This window comes from Cnephaeus nilssonii (genome assembly GCF_951640355.1).
Source record: "Cnephaeus nilssonii genome assembly, chromosome: 2".
Classification (NCBI taxonomy): domain Eukaryota; kingdom Metazoa; phylum Chordata; class Mammalia; order Chiroptera; family Vespertilionidae; genus Cnephaeus; species Cnephaeus nilssonii.
In genome coordinates this window covers 99,662,311-99,689,269 of record NC_137073.1, presented here as the reverse complement: position 1 = coordinate 99,689,269, position 26,959 = coordinate 99,662,311, and the positions used below count along the sequence as shown (strand labels likewise).

Sequence of the window (26,959 nt, the reverse complement as noted above, 5' to 3'; positions counted from 1 at the left end):
AGAGTGTGGCAAAATTGATGATGCATGATTTCTGAGTCTAGGTCATATGGCTCTCTCATTCTCCCTCTTTTTCTCCCTCCCTCCCTCTCTTTCTTTATATTATTATTATTTTTAAAAATATATTTTTTATTGATTTCAGAGAGGAAGTGAGAGGGAGAGAGAGATAGAAACATCAACGATGAGAGAGAATCATTGATCAGCTGCTCCCTGCATGCCCCACACTGGGGATCAAGCACGCAACCCAGGCATGCGCCTTGACCAGGAATCAAACCACGACCTCCTGGTTCATAGATTGATGCTCAACCACCGAACCACGCCAGGCAGGCTCTCTCTCTCTTTCTTTAAAATCCAGCCACCATGTTGTGAGGGAGCCCAGGTAACATGGAGATGCTACATATAAGTGTTGTCGTTAACAGTCTTAGGTAAGGCCCCAGGCAGTAATCAGCATCAATCTTCAGGAAAGTGAAAGGATGAATCTTTAAATGACTCCAGTTCCAAGCCTTCCAACAGCCTCGGCTGACGCGGAGTAGAACAGAGCAAAGTCGTCCCCACTGACTCCTGAACAAATTGCAGATCCGAGAGCAATGTAAATGTCATCATTGGCTTAAGCTGCTAAGTTCTGGGCAGTTTGTTAAACAATAATAAATAGTGGAAACACCTCCTCTATGAAGTCACCCCTTCGACCTCTTGGTTTTCTCCCTTGCTCAGAATTAATAGCTCTTCTCTGTATTCTCTTAGCATTTTATTTATTTTTCTAGCACTTAACAGTTTGTTCAAGTTTGTGAAATTCTTGAGGGCAAGGCTTTAAAGCTATTCTTTTTTTGTATTACTTTTAGCACCTAATACAGTACCTGGCACAGTGCAGGTACTGAGCAAATGTTTATTAAATGATGATCCAGTTTATGTTGCCTTAATTGTCAGAGCTATTATGCCACTTATAGAAATTTCCACTCTATATTAGCTTCTGGTGTAAAATGGTATTCGGAGGACAAGCAAGTCACATGAAACTCAAGGATGGTGGTGAACATCCCAGAATGTATAATGTGAGCGGATGGGCAAAACCAAAAGAATGACAAGAATTTCTAGCAGTCTTATGCAATATTCACTGGTCTTTCTGGTACTCTATGAAGCAATTTATCTCGTGATCATTGCTGTCAGGTGGTCTAAGCATCATGGGGCCTTGATTACCCTTATTGGAATATCCTTTGTAGCAAGAGTTCTTTTTATTTTTTGTAAAATATATTTTTATTGATTTCAGAGAGGAAGAGAGAAGGAGAGAGAGATAAAAACATCCATGATGAGAGAGAATCACTGATCGGCTGCCTCTTGCACACCCCACTCTGGGGATCGAGCCTGCAACTCAGGAATGTGCCCTGACTGGAAATCAAACCGTGACCTCCTGGTTCCTAGGTCGATGCTCAACCACTGAGTCATGCTGGCTGGGCTGCAGCAAGAGTTCTTAAAGTTTTGGGATGCCTGCAATGACTTTCAACAATGCTCTTTTCAACTCGACCACAGAAGTGTTCCACAAGATGTTCTGGGATTTTTAGAAAGCACAGCTCTCTTAAGCGCATACCTGTTTTCCACAGTCCAGCATTATCAGCTTTGCTACAAGGAACATGTGTGCATTTCAAAAGCTTCAAGGTCACATATTTCTCATAATTGGAAAGAGCACTTAACTGAAAGTCTAGAGACCTGCGTTTTCATCCTTGCTCTGCAATTGGCTGGGAGTGTGGTCCTGGGAAAATTACACCCCCCTTTTTTTTCTTCAGGTTTCCATTTTTTCATTTATGAAATGAGGACTGATGGTCTCTGGGGGTATGTCCAAGTCTAGCACTATCAATCAAGAGCAACATGATAAAGCAACATTTATATAGCTATACAGATGGAAACTTAAAACGTCCTTACCCATACGGGAAATGGAGGGTGTACGGAGCATTAGGATTTTGAAATGATGGATACCTTCTCAATGGCTGATAAGACTAGCCTGTTCGCCAGCTATTATTTTTGTAGCTGGTACGATCCATTTTAACCACTAAGAAATGGTTAGAGAGCGGCTCTGCTCTGAAGAGGAAGTCACAGCAATGCTACTGGGGCAAGTCTTTGATCGGCCACTTCAGATTGTCTAACTGTGGGCATTCACTGAGCTGTGCGATTAGAAAAGGCTTTATGACTCCTTTAGAGGTAAATTTGTTTTAGGTTTGTCTTTAAGAGATACTAAGAAATGGTTAAAAAATCACCCCAAGGTTGTATTTTGAGACAATAAAGAATACCCAGCAATGTGATATAGATAATAAGTGGAAAGCAGGATTATATATTTTTTCCTGGTATGCTCTTTAAAGGTATTATAGAGTAAAACAGAATGGAACTTGTCTATTAATAACATTTTTCAATGTTTGCTGGACTGTCAATAAAACATTACATTGCCACCATCACTTTTTCTCACCTTAGCCAGGAGATTTTTCTTGTTTGGCATTTTTAATGTTTTACCCATTATGGAAGGTTTTTTGTGTTTTTTTTTAAACACTTGCATTTTGCAATTACCAATAATGAGAAATGAAATGACACTTATAAAAAAGCCATATAACAAGAGTATCTCAATAGGACACTAAATAATTCTAAATAATTAAACACCTGGCAGGTTGTGTGACATATATTTAATAGTTTTGTGACATGAGATCATTTTAGGTTTCATTTTATTCCTTCAAAATCAGGTCGTCTTTGACCCATTTCTATTTTCTCATTGCTCCTCTGCTCATATATGTTTAATGAATGTTGTGTGTATTTCAGCACAAAGATTATGAAACAGTCAGGCTCCAAGAACAACACTGAAATGATGTTTTCCAGGCCACAGAATGCCTACCTCGTATTTCGAGAGCATGACTAGCACAATGAGCTCTTTTGTGCTGGGAATCAGGGCCAGACTGATTCTGCAACTTTTTCTTATTTTATGATCTTGTTAACGTTGACCTCTATCTATCTGTGGGTTTTTTTCTGACAAAAATAAAATTCTTAACTAAGCTCATTTTCATGACTGACTATAAAATTTTTATTTTCAACCCTACCTGTTAACGGAGGGCTGTTAACAGCCCTTCCTCTCTTCTATACTTGGACGAATTGAATAAAAACAACAAATATAACTACTAGAAATATCGGATTAACGAGAAAAAAAAGTATTGAGTCTAGTCTTTTTTGTTTTTTTGTTTTTGTTTGTTTTGTTTTGTTTTCTTGCTGCAAAAAGCTTTATTGTTTCATTTGGTCCAATGCATGGGAGAGGGCTTCAGGGTGGTTAGAAGAATGGCTAGTGGTTTGGGGGAGAGGCTCGGGTAAAAGCCACACACCAGGGGATGCAGAGGGGCCCCTCAAAGGCCTCTGGGCTCCAAAGGCTCCTAGTCGTGCTTGAGGGTGAGCCTTTTTAAGAGATCCTCTCCCAGCCCAGCCTAGGAGGTGAGTCAGGTGTCGCCCATCTTCTTGATGAGTTTCACCTCCTCACCCCGGAAGTGGTTCTGCAGGAAGTCACAGAGATGAGGGCCTGCAGGGGTAGAACCCAGGGCCTGCAGCTCCAAGAGGACCTGGTTCAGGTTCCTCTCCAAGGCCAGGGCGGCTTCCCTGGTGTCCTGAGTTTTGCCCACTCATCCTGGGAAGGCTTCAGCACGCCCTGGAAGAGAATGCGGCCACTGCGTTGGTTATGCATCTTTAAGAGATGCTCAGCGCCCTTGGCTTCTTCTCCACCAGCTCTCGGAAGAGGTGGCCCACGTCCTCCAGAGCCACATGGTCAGGTTGAAACAGAAGCCCAGAGAGAGGTAGGTGTGGGGCCCGCAGATGCAGGTTGGCCAGGCGGTTGACCACAGCCTCTACCTGGGTGGAAAAATTCTGATGGATTTGGGAGCTCATGGTTGTTTGGCAATAAGGAGTTAAGGTAGAAAAAAACACACTGGTGTGTTGGCTGGTCCTGGAGGTAGTTCTGAAGGTGGTGACTGGATAAGACACAGGAGAGTGGTCCGAGGCTGGAAGAAGGGGCGTTCCTGGGTCTGTTTCATCCAAACACTGTTGAAGCAAGAGACAGATTGGGGACCATTGAGGGCACTGCTGAGTCTAATCTTAAATTGTGTAAGACTCTCAAATATCTCTCAGATTTAATCCTTAATTTAATTTTTAGAAATGCTGTGTTTTTCTAAAACACTTCCCACTCTTCCTTGCCTGCTCCATCATTACTCTGGGAATTCTTTTACAATGGATAACTTGTCATGGTAGAATGGTCACTGTATTCATTTTGGATATGAGTTATTTTGGGGACAATGGCAGATTAATTGAAGGGGCAGGAGTGTGTGGGGCAATCTTTATTATTTTGAACTATTTATTTAAAGTAGAATTGTTATTGCTATTTTAAAATACGTAGATAATTTTGTTGATTAAATTTGCCTGTTAAACAGAACCACTTTGATAAACATTGCAAGAGGATACAGTAATGCAATCCTTCTTTTGGTACTGTAATATTTCATTTGAGTGGGTTTTTTAATTAATAAAGATCAATTTAGCCCTCAGAGATACATAGGCAATTCCCATTGATTTGTATGCAATTCTTGTGTATTTTAAGAGTGATGAAAGGCTTAATGTGTGTGTGTTTTTTTTTTTTTTTTTTTTTAAAGAAGAGTGCATGCTTGGATTGGCAGTTTTATACTGGAGAGAGACAGTGTTTATCACGTGAAATTGGTCATGGAAGTCCATGATGCCTCCTGGGTGACCAAATATTCCTAGTGTTTGGCTTCTGTTTCCAGAATGAATAATGTTTTCCAATGATTCTCTATCACATGCACTCTGGTTTCCCTGTATCCTGGACAGTGACACAGTCTACCGCTGTGAAACTTTTAATGAGTGATTATATGTAAATGCTTAGAATCCTGTCTAGATTCAAATGTTAGAAATAATTATTACTAACCATTCCGAGACCAGCTTAAACAGCTCACCAACCATATGTGATGAAAATGGGAAGTATGGATTAAATTAGTGTCAGAAGGAGGGAAGGCGTATCAGTTAGCATTTGCTGTGTAACACCGAAATCCAAATTTTAGTGCTTTAAAAATAACACTGTTTATTTAGCTCATGATTTTATGGTTTATCAAATTAGACTCTGCTCAGCCTGGCAGTTTTTCTGCTTTTGGCTCTGTTCTCAAGCATCTGTAACCAACTGCTAGGTCATCTGGTACCTGGCTAGTCTAGGCCAGAATCAGCTGGGACAGTTTATCTTTGCTCCATAGCCGGTCTCATGGTGAAGACAGGGGAGCAAGTAATAAGCAAAGTCAGGAAGACCAGCCAGATTGGCCAAAGAAAGCTGCAAGTTAACCCAGATGCACTGAGTTAGAAATAAACTCTACGTATTGATAGGAAGAGGTGGAAGATCACATTAAAGAGGGTGTGGGTAGAGAAGAATGAAATACCTGGCCATTTTAATAATCCACCATACTGGGTGAGATGGCTGATGTGAGAGCTGAAGCAGAGCAGGCATTAGAAGACGATGTGTTGATGTGTGTTTGCATATGCAAGTACTGCATTTTGGGGAGCGGAACTGTGTCTGGTGTAAAGGAGGGGAGAATAAAAAATAATTCCAAAGTCATGATTGCAGATCAGTTAGAATATAGTGGCATGATATAGATAAATAGGAAATATAGTGGGAGAAACACTCACCTTTGAATGTATAGAGCTTGAAGTGAGATCTTTAGGAGAAAGTAAGGAGTCCAGAAACTAAAAAAACAAACCAGAACTACATACGTAGGGTGGGAATAGATGTAAATAACAACAAAAACCTGTTGTTTTCCTCAGCAATCATCCAATCCTCTTCTCTGGTGACGGCAATGATGTGATTCCCTTTAGGGGATCCCCTTCCAACTCTTAGTTCATATGACTTGGATGAAGCTAATCCTGGCCACTTGCCACCCAGGCCTGGCCAATCAGCACATTCCATCCCTCGGGTCACAATGACTGGGTTAGAAATTAGGTCCAATAAAACTAAATTCCAGCACTTTTGTTGGAACCATTGGAGCGCTTCCTTCCACTGCAGCAGCTGAGCTGGGAGGCCATTGAGCTGCTGGAGGCCATCTTACCAGTGGAATCAGCCTAGGAGCAGAGCCAACAGACACAAAAGTGTGTATGTGTGTGCCAACAGACACAAAAGTGTGTGTGTGTGTGTGTGTGTGTGTGTGTGTGTGTGTGTGAGAGAGAGAGAGAGAGAGAGAGAGAGAGAGAGAGAGAGAGAGAGTAAATACAATAATTTAGACCTCTAATCCAGATGTACCTACAGCCATACATATCTCTGAGCTTTTCAGTTTCTGACACCAATAAATTCCCTTTTTTACTTGAACTAGTTTGAATTGGGTTTCTGTCATATGTTACTGTTATGAAAAGAGAAAAGAATATAAACTTAGAAAACAATTACATTTATAGGGCTGATGAAAAATTAAAGAGCGAGTAATGAAAGTCTATGGAGACAAGAAATCCATGAAGGGGGAGACTAACAGAAAGGAGAGGCAGATAACAGTGTTGATGTCGTCATGCGTCTGGGAGCAAGGGCTCTACACAGAAGCCTTGACTTAGGGCCCAGGAAAGACTCTGAGGGAGTGCTCTTGGCAGCAGAGGGGAGGAGTGGAAGGTGCACAGCCAGGAGTGAAGGAAAGAGTGGGCGAGTTGCTTTTTCCATAAAAGGGACTCCTAGTCACTTGGGCTTGAAACCTTGGGATCAACTTTCCTGCCTCCTCCTGCCACAACCCACACATGTAAACAGTCACCTTGTCCTGTAAATTCTCCCCCCACAATTACTCTTGGACTCGTACCTTCCTTCACATTCCCTCTGCCAACAACTTGGTCCAGGTGCCCAGTAGTCCTTTCCTGGCATCTGTGAAGGCCTCCTGGCCACTGCTGTGCCTACGGCCTTTCACTTCTGTCATCTCTGTTTTCTTCTTCTACCAGATTATTTGTCCTAAGGCTCAGTTCTGATTGTGAAATAGCCACACACAGTGAGGGAGTCTGGGATTGGGAACCCAGAGCCAGCTCTAACTTGTTATGGAATCTTGGGAAAGACTTGCAACTCTCTAGGTGCAGGGTTCTAATCTCTAGGTGAGGGGATGGACCAGATGCTCTGACATTCATTGCCTCCTCACTGTTGGTAAAAAAAATTCTAGCCCTAATCTAACTCTTTCAACCTTAACTCCTTTAACATTCATATACCTTGGCCAAAATGAAATACTTTTTGTGCCTGAATGCCTCCTCGACCTCCAACTTGTACATTCCTACCTCTGTTAATTCCACCTGGGATCTTTTGTTTTTCTATATGGAAACCCCCTTCATCCTCCAAGGCCAAGTTCAAATGCTGTCTGTGATGCTTTCTGAACTCCCAGCCGAGAGTTGTCTTACTTCATCTTCTCTGTCAGGATCCTTAGTGTTGTATTGTTTGAGAACATGTGTTGCTTCCTGACACATTATCAACAACTTGAACATCTAATGTCAGTCATATTCCTTATTGTAGCCATCAAGGCATTTGGAACAATAGTTAATCCTCAGTAAATGGTTGAATGAATGAAAACGCATACTTTATTACTTTGTGGTGAACTCGTCCATCTTGCAAACCTGTCCAGAGCAGTTTGATGTTGTAGGTCTGCTGAATAGGATTCCATAATAATTTAAAAAGGGCCTTTCAACTTCTTGGTAGGTACCACTAGAGCAAGTGCTGACCTCATTCCAACCCAGGCCAGGCACGGGTCTGTAGTGTGAGTGTCGGGTGAAAGTCACCCAGCCCCATCTATAGCTCCACAATAAGGCCAGTCTAGCCGACGTTGTTCTCACTGTTTGCAAGATAAGGATGAACATATTTTGGGCAGAACAGAGTGGTCTCCCCATGGTTTAGCTCCTGACAGTGTGGGGGAGTTTGGACAGGCTAGTCCAGAAGAATAAAGCAAAAATGGAGAGAAGGGAAAAAAGCCTAGAAGAAAATTGTGGGTAAAGAATGGGGACTATGGAGATGACAATTATCCCCATAATTTCTTTTTATAGCAAGATTATCAAGTCCAGATCTGTAAACTTGTTGACATGTTGTGGTGAGACTGAGTATTGACAAAGCCAGAGCCCTAGCCAGTAGCTAGAATTATGTGGCTCTCTCCTACCTTACGCATGAACCTTGAGACCTTCCTCCGGAATGCTGGTTTTTTTTACAGGGCTGAGGGGAAACAGGCAGCTGCACTTGGGTGAACCTTTGCTGTCTCCTTATTGGCTTCCCCTGTCCACCCACAGCAACTTAAATCATTAAAATCCCGTATAATTAAAATTTCATCCAAGTTATACCAGTTATGTTTGTTGGCCACAGTGGAGTGTATAAATATCTTAGAAAGGAATAAAGACAGGGCTGCTTCCTGCCGTGGTTTGCCCCTTGCACAGGAAGCTGTCTGCTGCTGTGTGTGCTATCAACAGCCCCATGTAGGCTGAACTCGCTGCTCCCACCAACCCTGCTTTGACTGGACCTTTGTTTTGTAGGTTTATTTACGTGGCTCAGGTCTAAGAGGGACACATTGTTGGTGGGAGTGGAAGTCTTTGCTGGGCTCATTATAAGACTTGGATTTCTCTCTCTCTGTTTTTCCCCCCTCTGTCCTTCCATGTTGACTCTCTCCTTTCCTCTCCTCTCCTCTCCTCTCTTCCCTTTTTCTTCCCTTCATCTCTCCCCCTTTCTTTTCTTTCTCTCTCCATTTAAAATTTGATCTCTTACTTTTGATTATGTAAATAAATGCTTTATTTTCTCATTTAACTGGAAAATAAGTGTAGCTCCCTTCTTTTATGCCAACATCAAATTAATTTTTCTGAAACACAATTTGTATTGCTATTTCATTGCTCAAAATCCCACAGTGATTTTGCATTACTCACACAATGATGTTAAGAAGAGTCTTCTGTATGTTCATTCACTGACCAACTAATTTTGAGCACATGTCACATGCCAGACACTGTCAGGAGCTCTCTTGTCATAGACTCTCCAGGAGCTCCAGAGGGTTGTGAAGGGATTAGCCTGCAGGTTGGTCCCTAGTGTGGGGTTCTGGAGCCTTGTGATTGTGACCTCCTTGTGTTGTGGGCTATGTGTATCTCTAAGTCATGTAATACTTTGCATGGTGTGGGGTATCATTGAATTGGTGGTGGCTTTGCTGTGGCCTCACCTCAACTGAGATGCTTGAGATCATCATGTGTCTTTGGGTTCCTACATGTAGCAGACCTTGAGACAAGGATTTGAGCGCAAGTATCTGAATGATGGTCCCAGGTGCATGGGACAGGCAGGGAACAAAGCCACTAGAGTCCACTTCCTCTGGGGAACTCTGGGAGTACGCCTCGGAGTTATCCCAGTTAAGGCTCCAGGAAGTTGGGCGGTGTCTGTGATTTGGCCCCAGAAGTCATTGGGTGAGAGTCATTCCAGAGGCCTGGACTTGCTTGTATCTGCTTCTCTGCATGTCCTGAGGTCAGATAGAAGACCTCAGAGTCACTGGCACTGCACTAGGCAGCCTTCCTCATATAGAGGTGGGGTCTGAGGGGATATGACAGAGGACTGACCAATTCTCTATAGCAGGGAAAATCCCTGTTTTGTGCTTTTAGAGTACCTCATACAGTTGATTCTCATTAGTTGTGGTAGTTATGTTCTAGGAAGTCACTATGAATACCAAATTAGTGAATGCTGCCTCAGTGATCTCAGAGGAAATCCAGGGTTAGGAGCCTGTGAGCCACGAGTCAACACATTAATACATAACCTTATTTTATGTGTTTCTATTGGAAGACAGCTTATTTAATATATATTTTTAATTAATATTGGACTCAAGGCCAACAGCATTATAACTCATGCCTGAGGAAGCTTGCCTAACACTTGTATGTTCCTCATAAAGCACATCACAACCTTCCTGCCCTTAGGAACACTAGAAAGCACTTCAGTGAGATGTTTATATTCAGGGCCATAAACAACAAAATCACAACAAAAAGCACAAAGATATGAAAAATGTGGCACAAAGAGGTCAGTGCCTAAATTAGATGACTAGTCACAGGATTATTTAGCTGAATACATTTTGGCTCACCTTTTAAATGTGTCCTACATGGAGGAAGGAGCTTAGAAATATGAACTGGTGTGGGAATAAGAAAGGAAAGCAAGAGATATTAATTTGTAAAGTAAGATAATAAGACATAAAATTTGCATCTGTGTGACTATATTTATATATAAAAATAAAAATGTTTATACATAAGTATATATGTATTACACATACATATATTAAATGTAAGCTAAGCCAATTAAGCCTGAATGCTATATTTGGTGGAAGCAATGGGAAATATTTGGCAAAGAGAACTAGGTTTTGTGGCTGCCCTTAGCCATCTCAAAATGGCATATGGTTGGGTGAAGTTGGATAGAAAATTAGAGAAATGAAAATACTAAAAATGTTTCTATTTTCTTTTGAAGAATTTTTGGTTGCGTTTGTCTACTGTCTCTATGGGTTTAATTATGGCCAGCGCTTGGTTATGGCATGAAGAAAATGAAGAATTACTATGGCCCGGCCATCATGGCTCGTGGTTGAGTGTCAACCTATGAACAAGGAGGTCACAGTTCAATTCCTGGTCAGGGCACAGGCCCATGTTGTGGCCTCAGTCCCCAGTGGGGACATGCAGGAGGCAGCCAATCAATAACTCTCTGTCATCATTGATGTTTCTATCTCTCTCTCCCTCTCCCTTCATCTCTGAAATCAATAAAAATAGATTAAAAAATAATTACTTACGGTTAAATTTTGAAGATAATAATGTGTGATGATAAACATCACCTGTGAGTTTCTGTTCATAAAATCTCACTAAGATATAATCTCTCACAATATTTCAAAATGAATGCATTAATTCATCCACTTATCATTCATTGATCATATATAGAGTGCTCACTCTGTGCCAGGTGGACTCTGGGTATTGGGGATACAGTCATGAACTAAACCTGTAGCAATTCTTGCCTGTGTGGAGCTTACACAGTAGAGGGGAGAGACAGATACTGAATAATTACATACTTAGCACAAGATTCAGATGCTGGCAAGAGCAATGGAGAAATGCAGAGGAGGGAAGAGAGATGGGGCTTGGGTCTAAGGGTGACACGTTGTTGGTGGGGGTGGAAGTCTTCCCCTCATGACCGCCTGGAACTTCTTTTATGCACTGCTTCACTGTCCTCCCTTTCACTCCATACACTGCTGCCAACACCAGTCCTGCAGACTGGCCAGCTCTGCACAGAACCTGATGGTGAGCCTGGGACACGCTTTTGGGACTACATCTATACTCAGACATACACCACCCCAAAGTGCAGGCAGTTAGCGCCCAGATAGGCAGGAGGGGTCAATAAATATTTCTTGTTATTGTTCCCCAGAGAGAAGGTTCCAATACACATTTCCTAAGGTCCCTTTGGAGGTGCCTGGAAGGAATAGTCATCACATGGAGATAGCCAGCTAGATCGCACATCCTTAATGGCCCTTCCTTCATTGCCTCTTTCATTTGGCTGGTCCTGCCCTTCTGCTCCCTAGGATCACATTCTTAAATAACTCCCTGCATGCAAGCCTTTGCTCAGGCCCTGCTTTGGGGACCACGGGAGCCACCATATCCGCCTCTCCTCTCTCAGCCTTTCTCCACCCTGATGGAGAAGGCGGGGCCAGCAACTTCCAGCAGCACCGAGCTTCCGGATAGGCCAAGGTTTGAGGCGCTAACTCTTTGCACACCGGAAGTGCTGCAGTCTCTCGCTCTCCAGAGCCGCTGTCGCCCCCGAGGTTATAGGTCTGCCCTGGAAGTCCTCTGCACGCCTCCCATCCGTGGCAAACATGGCAGTGGACTCGGCGATGGAACTGCTATTTTTAGAAACTTTTAAACACTCCAGTGCTGAGGTAAGACTTTGCTTCTTGATTCTGACTCTGCTTCTCAACTGTGGGACATGTACAAAAAATCCTTAGGCATGCTCCGACTTTCCCTCCTGCCGGTGGCCTTAAATTCTGCACGTACACACCCCCTCCCCGCAGCTGGGTGTGGGCACCATGTCTGTGGGAGGGCATCGGTGGCCAGGACATTTCTCTGCCTTATCTTAGGCTCCTGCATCTTTGGTTGAGTTGGCTGTTCTGCTTGCTTTGTTCCCCTTTCCCCTTACCCCAATCAACTTTGGGCCTTGAAAATATCTTGGTTCTCAGGTTTAGCTCAGGTGGTGTTTGGGAGGGTCTCAGACTGCCTGTGTTTGACAGCTGTTCCAGAGACTGAACAGGTCATGATGGCTTTGTGATTCCTAAATCCCTCCTCCCAGGTCCTTTTTCTAACGGGAGTTAGGTTGCCCAGATGTGACATCCATTTGGTTTAGGATTCACCCATAAGGACATGACATATTTGCACAGAATGGCTTTTGCGTGGAGGATACCTGCAAGGAGGGGAATCAATAGTGAAAGGAACCAATGGCGGATTTGAAACCCCCAGACAGGGAACCTCGCTCACTCCCCGCATGTCTCCCCACTGCACTCCCTGCAGGTCTCCCTCAGCTGCCAGCCTGGGCATGCAGGAGGCTTGGCTTCCTTCATTGCCCAGAGACAAAGGAAGCCAAGCCTCCTGCCTACTCCACCAGCTCTGTGGCTCTGGCAGATGCTACCATCTTTGTGACTATGGGTGTTGCCATATTTGTGGCTATGGGTGCCGCCATCTTTGTTGTGGAGTGATGGTTAATTTGCATATTACCCTTTTATTAGATGGGATGATATCTGGCCCAACTTTTTAATTATTATGTGTGATAAATTCCTGGGAATGTAATCATCCAGCTCAGGAGCCTGAATATTTGCTACATCCTGTCAAACTGTCTCCAGAAATGCTGTCCCCTATACTCCGGAGCAGTGCTCTCAGGTGTCTGCTTCATCACACCCTCTCCAGTACTGAATATTGTGATTTTTTAAATGTTCAGGTATCTTTCCTTTGCAATTACTTGATTACCTTTGAAATTAACTTTTCTCATGTATATTAGTTACTTTATTTCTTCTTTAGTTCAAGGTCTTTGCTCGGACATATTTCTTTGATTAATCCTATTTCGTTTGAGTTCATGGGAAGCAATAGCAGCTTCCATGGAGGAAGGTGAGGGGCTAGAAGGGGGAGAGTGTGCTGGACTAGATGTGGTTGGCAATGGATCCTGTTAAAGGTTAGATCAGAGGTGAGGGGGTTAAGGGAGGTGTTAGGTTCTGAGACTGAAATGTTAGGGTGAGGGCGTGCAGTCAAAGCTCATCATTTGAGAGGTTAGGCCCCTGTGGTCTGGTGGGGAGGATGAGGGCCAGACCTGGGTTTGGTGAGGGATGCAGGAGGGGAGCGGTCTAGCTGAGAAGGCCTGTGAGTCTGGGCAGCTCCCTGGATTCAGGCACCCAGAACTCGCCACCAGCTCTGGGGCCACCGCACTGTTCAGGCCCAGTGACAGCAAACGGACCTGCAGCTTCAGCTCCAGCTGTGCTGCAGGGACTGGGGGGAGTCATGTGGCTCCCAAGCCTGTACCTCCTTGCCACTGAGCTGGGCACACACCCCGCTTCAGGGAAACCACCCAAGAGTCCCCTCTAGGTGACATCACCTGGTGACGCCATCAGCAGGCACATACACCACACAGCCTGATGCTGTGCAGGCTGGGGGAGACTTTATGGGAGGAGATCCTCTGTCCCCTAACCCCATACCGCAGGCCCGGAGCCCTCATTCCTGAGCACATGGTCGTCTGTAACCAGCACCCAGAAGCCAGGGTGGGGACAGGGGGTTCCCACAGCATTGGAAACCACTCGTTCCAAGGTTCCCATGGTCTCATTATTGCTACATGACTGCATGGCCTCGGTGTTATGCCACTACTTCCTGATGCCAGTTTTGCACCTTAAACTCTTAAAGTAACTGCAAGGACAGCTTTCCTCTTTGCCCTCCTGGGACTCACAGTTCTGTTGTATATGCTCCTTTCAAAGGGCAGTTTCTAGTTCTTGGCCATGTGGGGTGTTGCTGACTTTTCATTCTAGGTTTGCATGTGGGGCATCCTGAGTTCTGTGAGGATGGTGACTCTGTTCTACAGCAAGCTTGTGCATGAATAAATACGATCCCCATTTTACATCTACTCTCAGACTGTAGTAACATTTCCCCAAGTTGGACTGGATCTTGTAAACCAATTCCCACACTCCACTACACTGAATAAGAATGAGGATCCAAGCTCACCTTTCACATGAGGAGCCAATGAGGTAGCCTTACGTCCCCAGCCAGGTGCCAGGCTGGGAGGCAGCCTCATGTCCTGGGCGGCGAAAGTCCCCGCCCCCATCCCTGATGCTGAAAGTCCCCGCCCACCTGTGCCTGAAGTGCATGCAGCCTGCTGATTGGTTGTTACATGATGGTGTCCCAACCAATTTGCATATTACTCTATTATAAGTATAAATATTTTATTGATTTCCGAGTGGAAGGGAGCGGGAAAGAGAGATAAAAACATCAATGATGAGAGAGAATCATTGATTGGCTGCCTCCTGTCAACCCCCACTGGGGATGGAGCCTGCAACTTGGTCATATGCCATCACTTGGAATTGAACTGTGACTTCCTGATTCATAGGTTGGCACTCAACCACTGAGCTACGCTGATCAGGCTAAGTTGAGTCTTTTAAAGATAATGTTTACTCAAGGTTCTTTAGATTGCTAATAAAGTGGTAAGTCCTTTGAGGACTGTTCTACAGATATTGATGTACCATATTGATGGATGTTGATCTTAGAGTATCACCCCTACCTCCTTGAGCAAATACTTATCGAGTACTACTATGTGAATGGCACTGTGAGACAGCAGGAAAATGCAAGTCTTCAAGAACCTGAGAATGTGGTAATGCATGATGCAATCCAGTTCCTGGAAGTTTTCTATTTAAATATTCCATATTTAGTGTGTCTCATACACTATTTTTTTTCAATTTTATGGGAAAAACTTCCACATATCAAAGCATATTCAAACCCCATAAGCCCCATTGCTATTGTCAGCTGCCTTACATCTCTAATTTATCCCTACGGACTGACTTCAGCTTAAATTCTCCTTGTTTTTGTTTTGTTTTGTTTTGAGAGAGAGATGGCTAACTTCAGAGTGGGAATTCTTCAGTGGAAATAAGTTAATAAATTGTCATGGCTTGAAAAATATGGAAATTAACAAAATCATGAAGTTCAGCACTTATCTCGTCTACTTACTGTGCTCATTCAACATGACAGGGGTTCTCCAAGGGGAGACATGTTTGAGAATGTCTTCCATCTTGCTCCAAAGAAAGTCTTCTTTGTGACTTTGAACTTTTTCCAACAGCCTCACCTGTCTTGGAGATGGCATCTCTGGGTCTATTTATATTGAATTTTTTTGTATTGTGCCCTTTACTGTGTAGAGATAATTTGTGACTTTGATGTATGATTTTCATTTTTGTGGGCTTCTCTTCCCTCTTGAACCATCTCGGTCTGAGAGACCCTACCTCTCTTTCCTTGGAAACTGTTGGGATGGGCAGCAGGACACAGATCTGGGCATGCATTAGATCTCACATCTCCTAGAAGTTCCTCTTTATTAAGGAGAATCACATCCAAAGTAGCTGTTCCTTTGCCACTTCCTTTACTTTCTGAGAAGTGAAATTATAAGCAAGACAAATTAAGTTCATTCATCAGATAGCATGATTTTCAGATGGAAATTTCTAGTATTTCCAGGTAATTAAAGTCTTTCCTTACTTCCATAAGTTGCCAATGTGCTAATTTTATGATCAGTGTCAGGATTAACCAATATCTTCAGCATACTCTCATTACATTGCCTCCTTTGTTGCTCTCTACCTATGTTATATACACTTTTATATGTCTATGTGTGTGCTGATAATTTACTATTACCAAGATTGCTCTACTAATATTTTACTGATAGATTTCCGCAAAAGCTAGAGTGACCATATGTCCCAGTTTGCCTGAGATAGTCCTGGTCTATCTGTTGTTCTTGGGTAGTTAATAACTAATACCTCCCTACTTTTGTTTTCAAAGTGAGCTAATTTGAGTTATAAATTATATGATCACCTTATCGAAGTTTTCTTTTCACATTCTGTATCCTCTCTCAAAGTCTGAAGCCTAAATTAGAAATAAAGATAAAAACAACATCTGTGTCCCCTGGCTCTTTAATTTCCCAACCAGCACTTCCAGCTTTTGGGGATTTTTCCAGTTACATGCTCCTGGCTAAATCAAATCCACGTATGACCAGACTGTGTCATACATTCTCATAGCTCCCCCCTTCCCTCTTGGATCTTCAACCCCTTAGTTTCAATGTGCTGGTTCCTATTTTTTTTCCTGCAAGATGTGTGGTTATGGATAATGCTCAGCAGGTCCTTATTCATGGCCCATGTGAGAAAGAGCTATTCCTGTTGTATAGGTGAACTGGTTCTAAGTGTCTTCTCTTATTTTTTTTTCTTCTCTTCTTTTCCAGCAAGCTGTATTTTAAGAATATTTTGTATCCTGAATTATTTTCTTCATTCTCCCCCACACCCCAGAACACTTGGTTTTTTGTAATAAGCAGACATTCAGACAGAAGTTGGCTCTACCTTTTTATCTGATCTTCAAACAGGGAGAGCAGCTTGGCCAATTAGGGCTGCCGGCCCCAAAAGAAACACAGCAAATCCCCACAAGTCATAGAAACAGTTCTCTTTGCTTCTCTACTTCTTAGAAAATAAGTTGTATTGAGTATTAAGTGCTTTGCTTCTCCCCTAACACACCCTAGAGCAAGCTTCCCTTTCACCTGTTCTAGTTGAGGAAGGCAGCACATCTCAGTGGTCAAGATCATGACCTTGTCTGACAGCGTTGGGTTTCATTCCTCATTCTGTGACCTCAGGCATGTTACTTTATTTCTGAGTCTAAGTTTCCTTGGAAATAGGGGAAATCTTACCTTATCAGATATAGGGGAAAGTTAAATGAGGTCATATGTAGAATATGCTGAGCATTGTGTCTGGCAATTAGTATATATTAGTAAGTAGCTGTTTTTCTTATAATAATATTATTAGTTTCAGTGTCAGAATTATAGTGAGCTGTTGATTCATCTTACAAAGATGACAGCAACTCCTAATGCAGTCATTGAACCAACAGGGAAGTTCTGAAGGAAACCCTGCTCTTGGGCAGCCACTGGAGGCTGAGAATTCCTGAGTTGATCAATCAGCCAGTAGACCATGTGATGGAATAAATAATATTCTCTATGTGTGAGTAGTTGGGGGTTTGATTTTTGTTTTGCAAGAGTCCTCCCCTTTTAATTCAACAGGGGATAATATCCACTGTAGCTTTACTACTTGGAGAAGGATGCCCTGAGAATAAAGGGTGGAGAGAAACCAGGATTTCAAGTAGATCTCGAATTTGTAGTGTGACCAGGTGGGAAGTATTGGGATGCCTAAGAGTGTGATTCCCCAAGTGAAGTTTGAGTTCTTCTGCTCAGTTACTTTTCCCTCTGGAGGCCAGGTGCAAGATCACCAAATTCCTGACATTCTTCTCCCTTAGATTCTGGGTTCTTTGATTTTCTTCCCATCATAAATTGCTTTTTAGATACTAGTTCAGACATGTATAACCAGCTGAATCAATACTTACTAGAGGAGCCTTCGATCATTCCGTTTAGTTGGTAACATTAACTGGAGGATCCTGTTTTTCTTCAGCAGCCATTACTATCCATTTCATGAAGACTTGTATTGAGATTATACTATTTCTTTTTAGAGCCAAACTTATTTCTCATTTCATGTTCATTGTTGGGTGATCTGATTATTTCTGAGCAATATCTCTAGGTAGGAAAAAAAGTGAATAGGATATAGTGACTCTCTTAGGATCTCATGATGAGTCAGGAAGCAAAACAGGAATAGAAACCACGACTCTAGTCTCCTAAACTGTTTTTCTGACCACTAGACCACACTTCCTCTCCAGACTATGAAACACTGGAAAATGGGAGTCAGGCAGAGAGTAAATATGGAGGCGAACCCACAGAAACACAATTTTACTTGTATCCAAATCATGTCATTTAGCAAAGGAAAACAGAAAAACACCCCAGTGTCTTTGCTGTCATCAAAATTATAACCTAAACCCACAATGGATATAGAATAGGAAATGAGTCTGCCCTGAATTGACATACTTCTTCCATTTAAAATGAATTTGAAAAAGTTATCCATTTTTCAGTCCTGATATGTTTTTCCCTTTCATGAAAGGAGAATCTAAGCATTTCATTTTATTTAGATTTAAGGGTGTATAAATAAAACACATTTAATACTCTCATTCTTCACAGAATAAAGATTTAACCATTAATTATTTATTGTATATTTAAGGTTTTGTGTGAACAGTGAGTTTATTAGACATAGTCACTGACTTTAAACTTAAAATTTAGTTGGACAGAGACTACATATATCCATGAAGAGCCGAAGGCAATTTATGACTATCAAGTGAGCATAAGTGATTAAGAAGCAGTGCGTGATGTGTGTTAGTGAAAACCAGAGCAATGTTGTACAAGACCTGGGGTTGAGTCCCAACTCTACCAGTGGCTAACTTTCAATCTTGGGCAAATCAGATCCTATGTACTGACAGGGAGTGATAGTAATTGCCTGCCTTGCCTTCCAACAGCACTGGTGTGGAGGCCAACATGAGAAAATGCATGCAAAATGGGCTGTGAGCTGGAAGATGAAATATGGGAGGTATTCAAATCATGGGAGGTATCTGAATCACGCCAGGGTTGCACAGGCTAGTCTTTCTCCTTTGAATCCAGAATCCCCAATGATACAACTTTCAAGGACTATTCAGCATGTCCAAATGGAAACCAAAGCAAGAAATTAAAAACAGGCTCCCTTTGAAATTTTTTTTGGCTGTGAGAAAACAGTATGATATTTTCCCTTTGGCAAACAGCTCCTTGCCTCATCATTTGGAGTATGTGTGAGTGAGAGATGCCTGAACACCTTGTGTGAAATCTGCTGATAATGGTTGTGAAGAGAGAACTTTTCCATTTGGAAGAGCAATGTATGCAACTCAGGGAAGAGTCCTCTGTGGGCTGGGACAGAGGTTGCCAAAAACCCTTCCCACCTGTGCTTCCCAGGGAGCAATGGCAACAGTATTTCATCACCGAGGCAATGTGGCAACCAGCAGGAATCCTTAAATGACCTTTACATGGAAACTAGCCTGAAATTGTGTTAAGGCTTCCATCTGTGGGTGAAGCTGGGTATTGTTGATACAGAAAACTTGAAAAAAAGGCAAGAATTTACTTTTAAAAATGAGGCAGGAAAAATGGATCATCATATTCGTTAAATTAGTCTGTGAGGACATTTTAATTCCAGGCAGCCATGTAATTTTTCTTAATCAAGGATACATGAACTGTAAAACTTCCTTCTCTAAGATTCTTTCACTGGTCTCTGCACCAAGGCAGTCTTTTATAGCAAGGACTCATTACACTTTCCATTTAGCAAAACAAAGAAACAAACAAACAAAAGAACAAAGACAAAAAAAAGGTAGATTTCTTGAGTTGATTGCATGACCCTAATTGTGACCTCAAAAGGCAACTATTGAAGTTGCCTTGTATCTAAAATAAAGCAATCGAAATACAATCCTGTCTTTCTCTCAGGGCAGGGCATGGCCTAGTAGAAAGAGCACTGTAGGCCCTGTGCCAGAAGCAGAATAATAGGCAACATTTAGGAAATAATACTCTGGCGCCTGCCAGTCCTCAGCACATTTTTTATTGTGAAATTTATATGAAAAGCATTGTGGGTGGGTTATAATATATTAGCGCCATCTAGTGGTGATGGGCAAAGCATTCTTTTTTTTCACTACCCCTTACCTCACCTCCATCAAACAAATTCTGGCCAAAGCATAGCTGATTGAACTTTATTTATAGTCTTTTATCTAAACTTGTTGCCAATTTAGTTTTGAAAGTTAAAGGCACTGCCCAACTGGGGTAAAAAGATGGAGGGGGAGTGTGCAAACCTATTGTAATAATAGCTATAATAGTCATCATTAGCATTTATTGAGCACCATATGATAAATTTTGTACTAAATATTTTTTTAAATGATTTGTTCAACTCTCACATGACTGTATGATGTAGGTATTATTCTTATTACCTCCATTTTACAGGTGAGGCACGAAGAGTTTGAGTAACTGGCCCAGGTTTCACATCTGGTATTTCGAAGACAAAAACCTCCTTTGTCTCCCCGACATGAAATTTTCAGGCTTTTCACATTGGTGCCGCCAGGCGCACCTCTGCTGGGCTGCTCTGACGCAGGTGGAGCTCGGGAGTTTTCCCAAGCGGAGAGAGCAACAGCAGTGGGCGTACTGACTGAAAATGGGCACCCCAGAGTCAACTAGAACTGGGTCCCAGTTCCTGCCCAGTCTGTTACTCCTCCCATGTCCTTGGGCAAATTACAGTAGCCACTGAGAACCTCTGCTCCTGCTTCTGTAAAGTGGAGATAATAGTATGTTATTCACGAAGGAGTCGGAAGTATTGTGTGCAGTATGTGTGCGTAGAGTCTGGCTCATAGAAGATATTAAACTTCTATTATTAAGTACCTATTTAATTTGAGTTCCAAAATCATGCCATGACTGGAGTCCTCTACCTTCCTCCCAAGGTATCAAGACACTCATCTTGTGGATGAAAAATAATGGGACAAGGAGGCTTTGTTTTAGGGTTTCATAGCAAATCTGGGCTGGAAAGGAAAGTAGTGTAACTCCATTCCTAATTTGTTGTTTATCGTGGAAGGAGTGGCTCACTCACCCCACAGAGCGTTGCTGCCGTGGGCAAGTTTGCTCACCCTGGAGGAGGTCTCACAGTGGTCAAGTGGCTCCTCGGGCCTGTACCTCAGCTACAGGTGGTGGAGAGCTGGCCACCGATCCTGTCCGCTCTCAAGCCCTTGTCGAAGGCCCTTTCATTTCTGGTTGCAGGAGACCACCAGGGGGTAAACAGAGCCATCTCTTCCCTGGAGCCTTCTCTTCTCTGTTTGCGCTCTTGCCTCTGTCCATTGGACACAGTCTTGGTTTGTGCTGGACGGTTGGAGTATGGGATAGGCAAAGGCAGGATTTATATCTGGAGGGGAAAGACAGTAAGTCAGCGTAAAGGGAGGATAGCTGGCCTCACTGCGGCTCATCTAAATGAAAATCAGACTCTTCCCAATGCCCAGGATCAGCTGACAGTCTAACTCCTTTCTGCTTTGCTGGGCACAGCCACAACCCTGTCCTGCTCCAGCACTGTGCTCTTTCTATAGTTCTGAGCTACTTAAAAATAGAGCTTTAGATTAATATGTCTTATTAGGGGATGTCATATCACCTCCAATACATTCTTTGCCAAGGGATGGCTTTTATTATGTCTGATAACGTCATGCCCTTGTCTAATGCCAGACAGGAGCTTCTCATTGCTGTTACTGAAAAGTATGCAATCTTTCCCCCCTCCCCGCCCCCAGGGCCATGGTACTGACCAGCCAAGCAGAGAGGCATCAGGCTCTCACCTGCAGCCTCATCTCCTGCTCCTTCTCACCCTCCAGACACCATGTTTCCAGAGGCACCAAGCTCCTTCCAGACCTTAATTCTGTGGACTTGAGTTTCCCTCCACTAGGATGTCTTTGCTGGACTCACTCTTTATTTTTTTTAAATATGAATTTTTATTGATTTCAGAGAGGAAGAGAGAGGGAGAGAGAATCATTGATGGGCTGCCTCCTGCACACCTCTACTGGGGATCAAACCTGCAACCTAGGCATGTGCCCTGACCACAAGCTCCTGGTTCACAGGTTGACACTCAATCACTGAGCCACACTGGCTGGGCTGGACTCACTTTTACTTATCCTTAGACTTGTGTCCCCAAACTGCCACACATTGGAATTGCCTAGGGAACTTTAAAAAACCCTGATGCCCAGTCTTCCTCCCATACTAGTTTAATTAGAATCTCTGGAGGTGGGACCCAGGATAAAGTATTGTTTAAAGCTCCCCAGCTCTTTCAATGTATAGCCAATCTGAGAACCAGTTCTTAGATGTTTTCTCCCCAGAAATGCATAATTTCCCCATTTCCCAGTCTAGCTCGGATCCCTTCATCCCACGGTCTCAGCACCATGCACGTTTCCACTGGCCTGTGAGCTCCATGAGGCTGTGCCTATTGCGTTCACTTCTCTGTGGTGTCACACAGGGCCCGGCACCCCACAGGTGCCCAATAAATAACTATGGAAAGAACAGTGGATTGATGGGTTTCCCCACTGTTGGCAGCTGGCCCTCTCAAGAGGATCAGAAGCGGCAGCTTGAAGAGGCTCAGGCACATACCCCAGAGGAGAGTCAATGAAACAGCTGCTAAGAAGCAGAGGGTTCCTTGCTGGGAGGCAGCCACAATTCCATCCCTGCCTTTGGGAATGACCCTACTGCAGGGCCATGGCAAGGACCAGAATTATCAAGGATTACATTTGACCATTGGACAGACCTCCCTCAAAGGTATCAGCCCATTAATTTTTAATTAATTGTCTTCAGTAGGAAATATTTACCAAGAAAAACATTCTCAACATCAAAGGATAGTTTCATTTGACTGTTACTCAAATTGAAAGTATATTTTCTTGGTTAGTATTCACTGGTATGGACAGTAAATTAAAAATAAATTAATAGAGCAATATATTTGCATGAGAGTAGCCTAATAGTATCAGTATAGTCCTAGAATCTACTTTAGAGAGACCAGAAATAGGCATAGTTTACAGCTCCTAATACTCTATATTGAGTGACAGCATAGATATATGCTCAGAGGCTAAAAAATTAAAGATATGTTTTCACATATCCTGACATCCATCTCAATAGTTTATATTTTCTTTTCTGTATTCACTTCTGCAGATCTGTTGCATGGTATCCTAAACTGTCCTATTGAAAAGGAATGTAAGGAGTCGTGACATATAATAGACTTCTCAACTACCATTTACCAATAGATGTTTCATCTAACCCTTTCTGAAACTGCAGGTGATCCATTTCATGCTAGTATCTCAGTTTCTCCACCCTTAGAATGAGAGGAATAAAATTTGCCTTTATGCCTTGGCTGGTGTGGCTCAGTTAGTTAGAGTGTCATCCCGCACATCAGAAGGTGGCAGGTTTGATTTTAGTCAGGTTATATAACTAGGTTGTGGGTTCCAATCCTTGGTAGGAGCAGGTATACAGTAGGAAACAGATTGATGTTTCTCTCTCTCTCTCTTTCAAGTCAACGGAAACATGTCCTTGGTGAGGATTTTTAAAAACTTTATCTTTAATTAAAATCTCTATTAAAAAAACACACCTCCATTCTCTCGGGAAGTTGGGTTCAATGGAAAAATAAAATCCTTGAGGATATGACTTAGCCTGTGCTAGGAATTTTATAGGCAGTTCATCAGGGATTTTTTTTTTCCAAGTGATTTGCACGATATGCAAAATGTATTTTAAGCTGAATCTTGGCTGGGAAACCGAGCACAATAACCTGTCCCAAAAGCAATTATCACATCAGGACACACCCGTTGGGATTCAGCGCTCCTATTTAAAGTCTGTCCAAACACTGCAGCCCACGTGTAGAATGGCTTTGGCAGCAGCGTGAGAGCCCGCATCTGCCAGAATCTTATTTAACCGAACAGGAAATGGATGTTTTCCGAACCAAAGTTTTGGGAGTCGAGAAACACCTATTTTGTGAACAGGATTTATGGTTTCATTTGTATGAGAAGAAATAAAAGTAAATGGACAAAATTTAATTTTATATTTAAAAATCATAGCTCAGGAGCCCATTTTCCAGTTGGAATTGAGGGTGTTTGTGAAGCAAGTTGGCTTGAGAGGTAATCTCCTTGAAACATGGGGATTTTCCTGGGCATGTAAAACATTTTGATCTCTGTAGATCTCTGAGATTTTAAGTATAAGATTCAGTGGAGGGATTGCTCATAACTCCTTCCCTTCCCTGAGTTATAAACCCTGTTTTATGCTGCACACCTATCACTAGGTTTCCATATTGTTTTGGAATTGTCCTCTCCTCCATGGGATTGTGTTATTGGTGACCATGGATGCTACTCATTCATCCTGCTCCTGCTGGACCTCGCACAGTGTTGTTCAGTAAACAATTGCTGTATCAATGACTAAAGGAACAAGTAGTGCTATTACCATCTTAGGCTTGGTACAGTGTAGGTGGTGAAACTTGGAACCCAAGCAAATAAAGCTAGTTAAGAGCCACTCTTGTTTGCGCATGACTAACTTATACCACTATCTTGCGTCATCTGAAGGCTGAGTGTTCAGGAAGCACTGTGGTTCCATTTAGTCAGTGTATTTTGGCCCCATTGGATTCTTGTAGTTGCCTACTGCAGTGGTGTGGGTAGGCAGAGACGGGGGAATGGAGTGAAGCCCAAAGTAACTTCTCAGCAATCTAAGACTGTCTTCTACAAGGCCTCTTTTTCTGCTTTCAAAAGAAAATATTACTTTAACACATCATTCCCTAAATCACCTTCTAAGAGGAGAGAAACATAGAAAATCACTTATCGAAGATGTTTAAGAATTATTCTGGGTCAGTGTTATCCAAGGGGGAACAGCTGTCTTGGCTCAGAGCCCAGGAGGCCGTTGGTTTTCAGTGGAAGATGCATTTTAGGAGTCTCAGAGTTATGGGTGAAATGTTTAGACCAGCCAGGCATATCAGTAGTTGGGTTAGGGGATTCTGAGTAAGAGGCAGGCACTTGACATAATATTCAAAGGTGCTTTGATGAGTGGTAGAAGGGGCAGGATTCTGGAGAGCCATGGAATGAATTTGAGAAAGGAGATCTAAGTTTAATAAAAAAGCAGCAAAGATGAGTTAATTTCTTGAGCAAATAAAGTGTGATGTGTAATTTTTTCCCTAAATACCCCCTCTAATTAGCTAGAAAATGTCTGACTCACATTACAGTGGTGCGTTATTCTAATTCGTAAAATACTAAGATGAACATTTGTGATGGGAAAGTGCCTTTATTTACAACTGTTGCTCCCTTAACATAGAATGGCTTATGTTAAGTAAAACAAGTTAGACAGTGTTGTTGACTGTCTGACAAATACCATATATGTGAAATCTAAAAAACAAAACACGCCCTAGCCAGTTTGACTCAGTGGATAGAGCATCAGCCTGCAGACTGAAGGGTCCTGGGTTCAATTCTGGTCTAAGGCACATGCCCAGGTTGCAGGCTCAATCCCCAGTTGGGGGAGTGAGGAGGCAACTGATCAATGATTCTGTCTCATCATTGATATTGCTATCTCTCCCTCCCTCTCCCTTCCTCTCCGAAATCAACAAAAAGTATATTTAAAATAACAGAGAGCCCTCTAAAAACAAAACAAAACAAAACAAAAAATCCAAAACAAAACAAATGAGCCAAAAAAAGTAAAACAAAAACCAACTCACAGATACAAAGAACAAACTGATGTGAGGGGTTAAGCTTTGGGTAGAAAAGGGGAAGTGGATTAAGAAGTACAAATTTCTAGTTATACAATAAGTCATGAGGATGTAATATACACCACATGAAATACAGTCAATCACATTATAATAACACTAGAGGCCTGGTGCACGAATTGCACAAGTGGGGTCCCTCAGCCTGACCTGCGGGATCAGGCCGAAACCGGCTCTCTGATATCCCCCAAGGGGTCCCAGATTGCAAGAGGGTGCAGGCCAGGCTGAGGGACCCCACCAGCGCATTATTGGGGCCAGGGAGGGACCGCAGGAGGGCTCCAGGTCATATACAGCCTGTCTCGCTCAGTCCTGATCAGCCGGACCCCAGCAACAAGCTCACCTACTGGTCAGAGCATCTTCCCCTGGTGGTCAGTGCATGTCATAGTGACTGGTCAACAGGTCGACTGTCTGCCCCTGGTGGTCATAGCATGTGGTTGAGCAGCCTTAGCATATCATTAGCATATTATGCTTTGATTGGTTGAACAGCCCACTGGATGACCAGACACTTAGCATATTAGGCTTTTATTATAGAGGATTATAAGATGATGACAGATGGTTACTAGACTTATTGTGCTGATCACTTTGTATGGTATATAAATGTTGGATCACTATGTTGTACATTTGAAACTAATAATAAAATGTCAACTATAATTAAAAATTAATTAAAAAAATAAAAAACAAATAAAATTGTTGCTCCCCAAATAATACAGAAATAAGTGCCTTTACATTACTGTGGTAGAAGCACCCACTCTACACAAAATAATAGACCCGATAATATCAATGGATGATTGAAGTTCACTCAGCTTTATTTGTGCAATTCAGTAGCCAAGGCCTCAGACCCAAGAATAATCAATTCTGGTAACACTCTGCCCCTGTCTATATTTATTTTCCAAAATTCTGTAACATTTACCAAGGGAGTAAATTAAACTGAATAACAGCAGCTAAACTATTTGTTCATAAAAAGGTATCTTAAGCAGAAAAGAAAGATTTACAAGCATGTATTGATATGTTCTTGGGGCAACAATAAAGAATAAGTTAATTTCTGTGTTTATATTATAGATTTCTTTTTGAAAGCTTTATTTATTTATTTATTTATTTATTTATTTTTAGGTCATGCTCTTCTCACCAATCAACAAATAAAGAATAAGATGATACATTACCTAATCCAGTATGTTTTAAACATCTAAGATATGAATATTTTATTCAGAATGTGAAATTTCATTATAGAAAAGTTGTAGGGACAATGGCAATAAAATATCATTAAAAACCTCCTAATATCTACTATGTATCAGGCACCACACTAAGTAATTTATATTTTATTAATTCTTCCTCACAGCCCTATTTTTAGTCTGGACATGTCACAGAAGTCCAGACATGGAAACACACTCGGAGAGATAAAGATGCTTGGGCCACATGTCATGGTTTGTCAGTAGAGGACAGAGGTCTAGCAGCTACCAGTGCTCAAGTTCTTCCCTGATTATATAATGTCTTTCATAAACAAAGCCTTACATGGAGGCACAAAACATGTTTTTTTAAGATGCTTCCAC

General features: G+C 42.3%; 1 pseudogene across 1 annotated transcript; it reads right to left on the bottom strand.

Moving 5' to 3' along the window:
• Positions 1 to 3,452: 3,452 nt before the first annotated feature.
• Positions 3,453 to 3,894, bottom strand: LOC307115092 (ferritin light chain-like; annotated as a pseudogene). Its single transcript has one exon. The product of its transcript is annotated as a ferritin light chain-like (transcript).
• Positions 3,895 to 26,959: the final 23,065 nt, after the last annotated feature.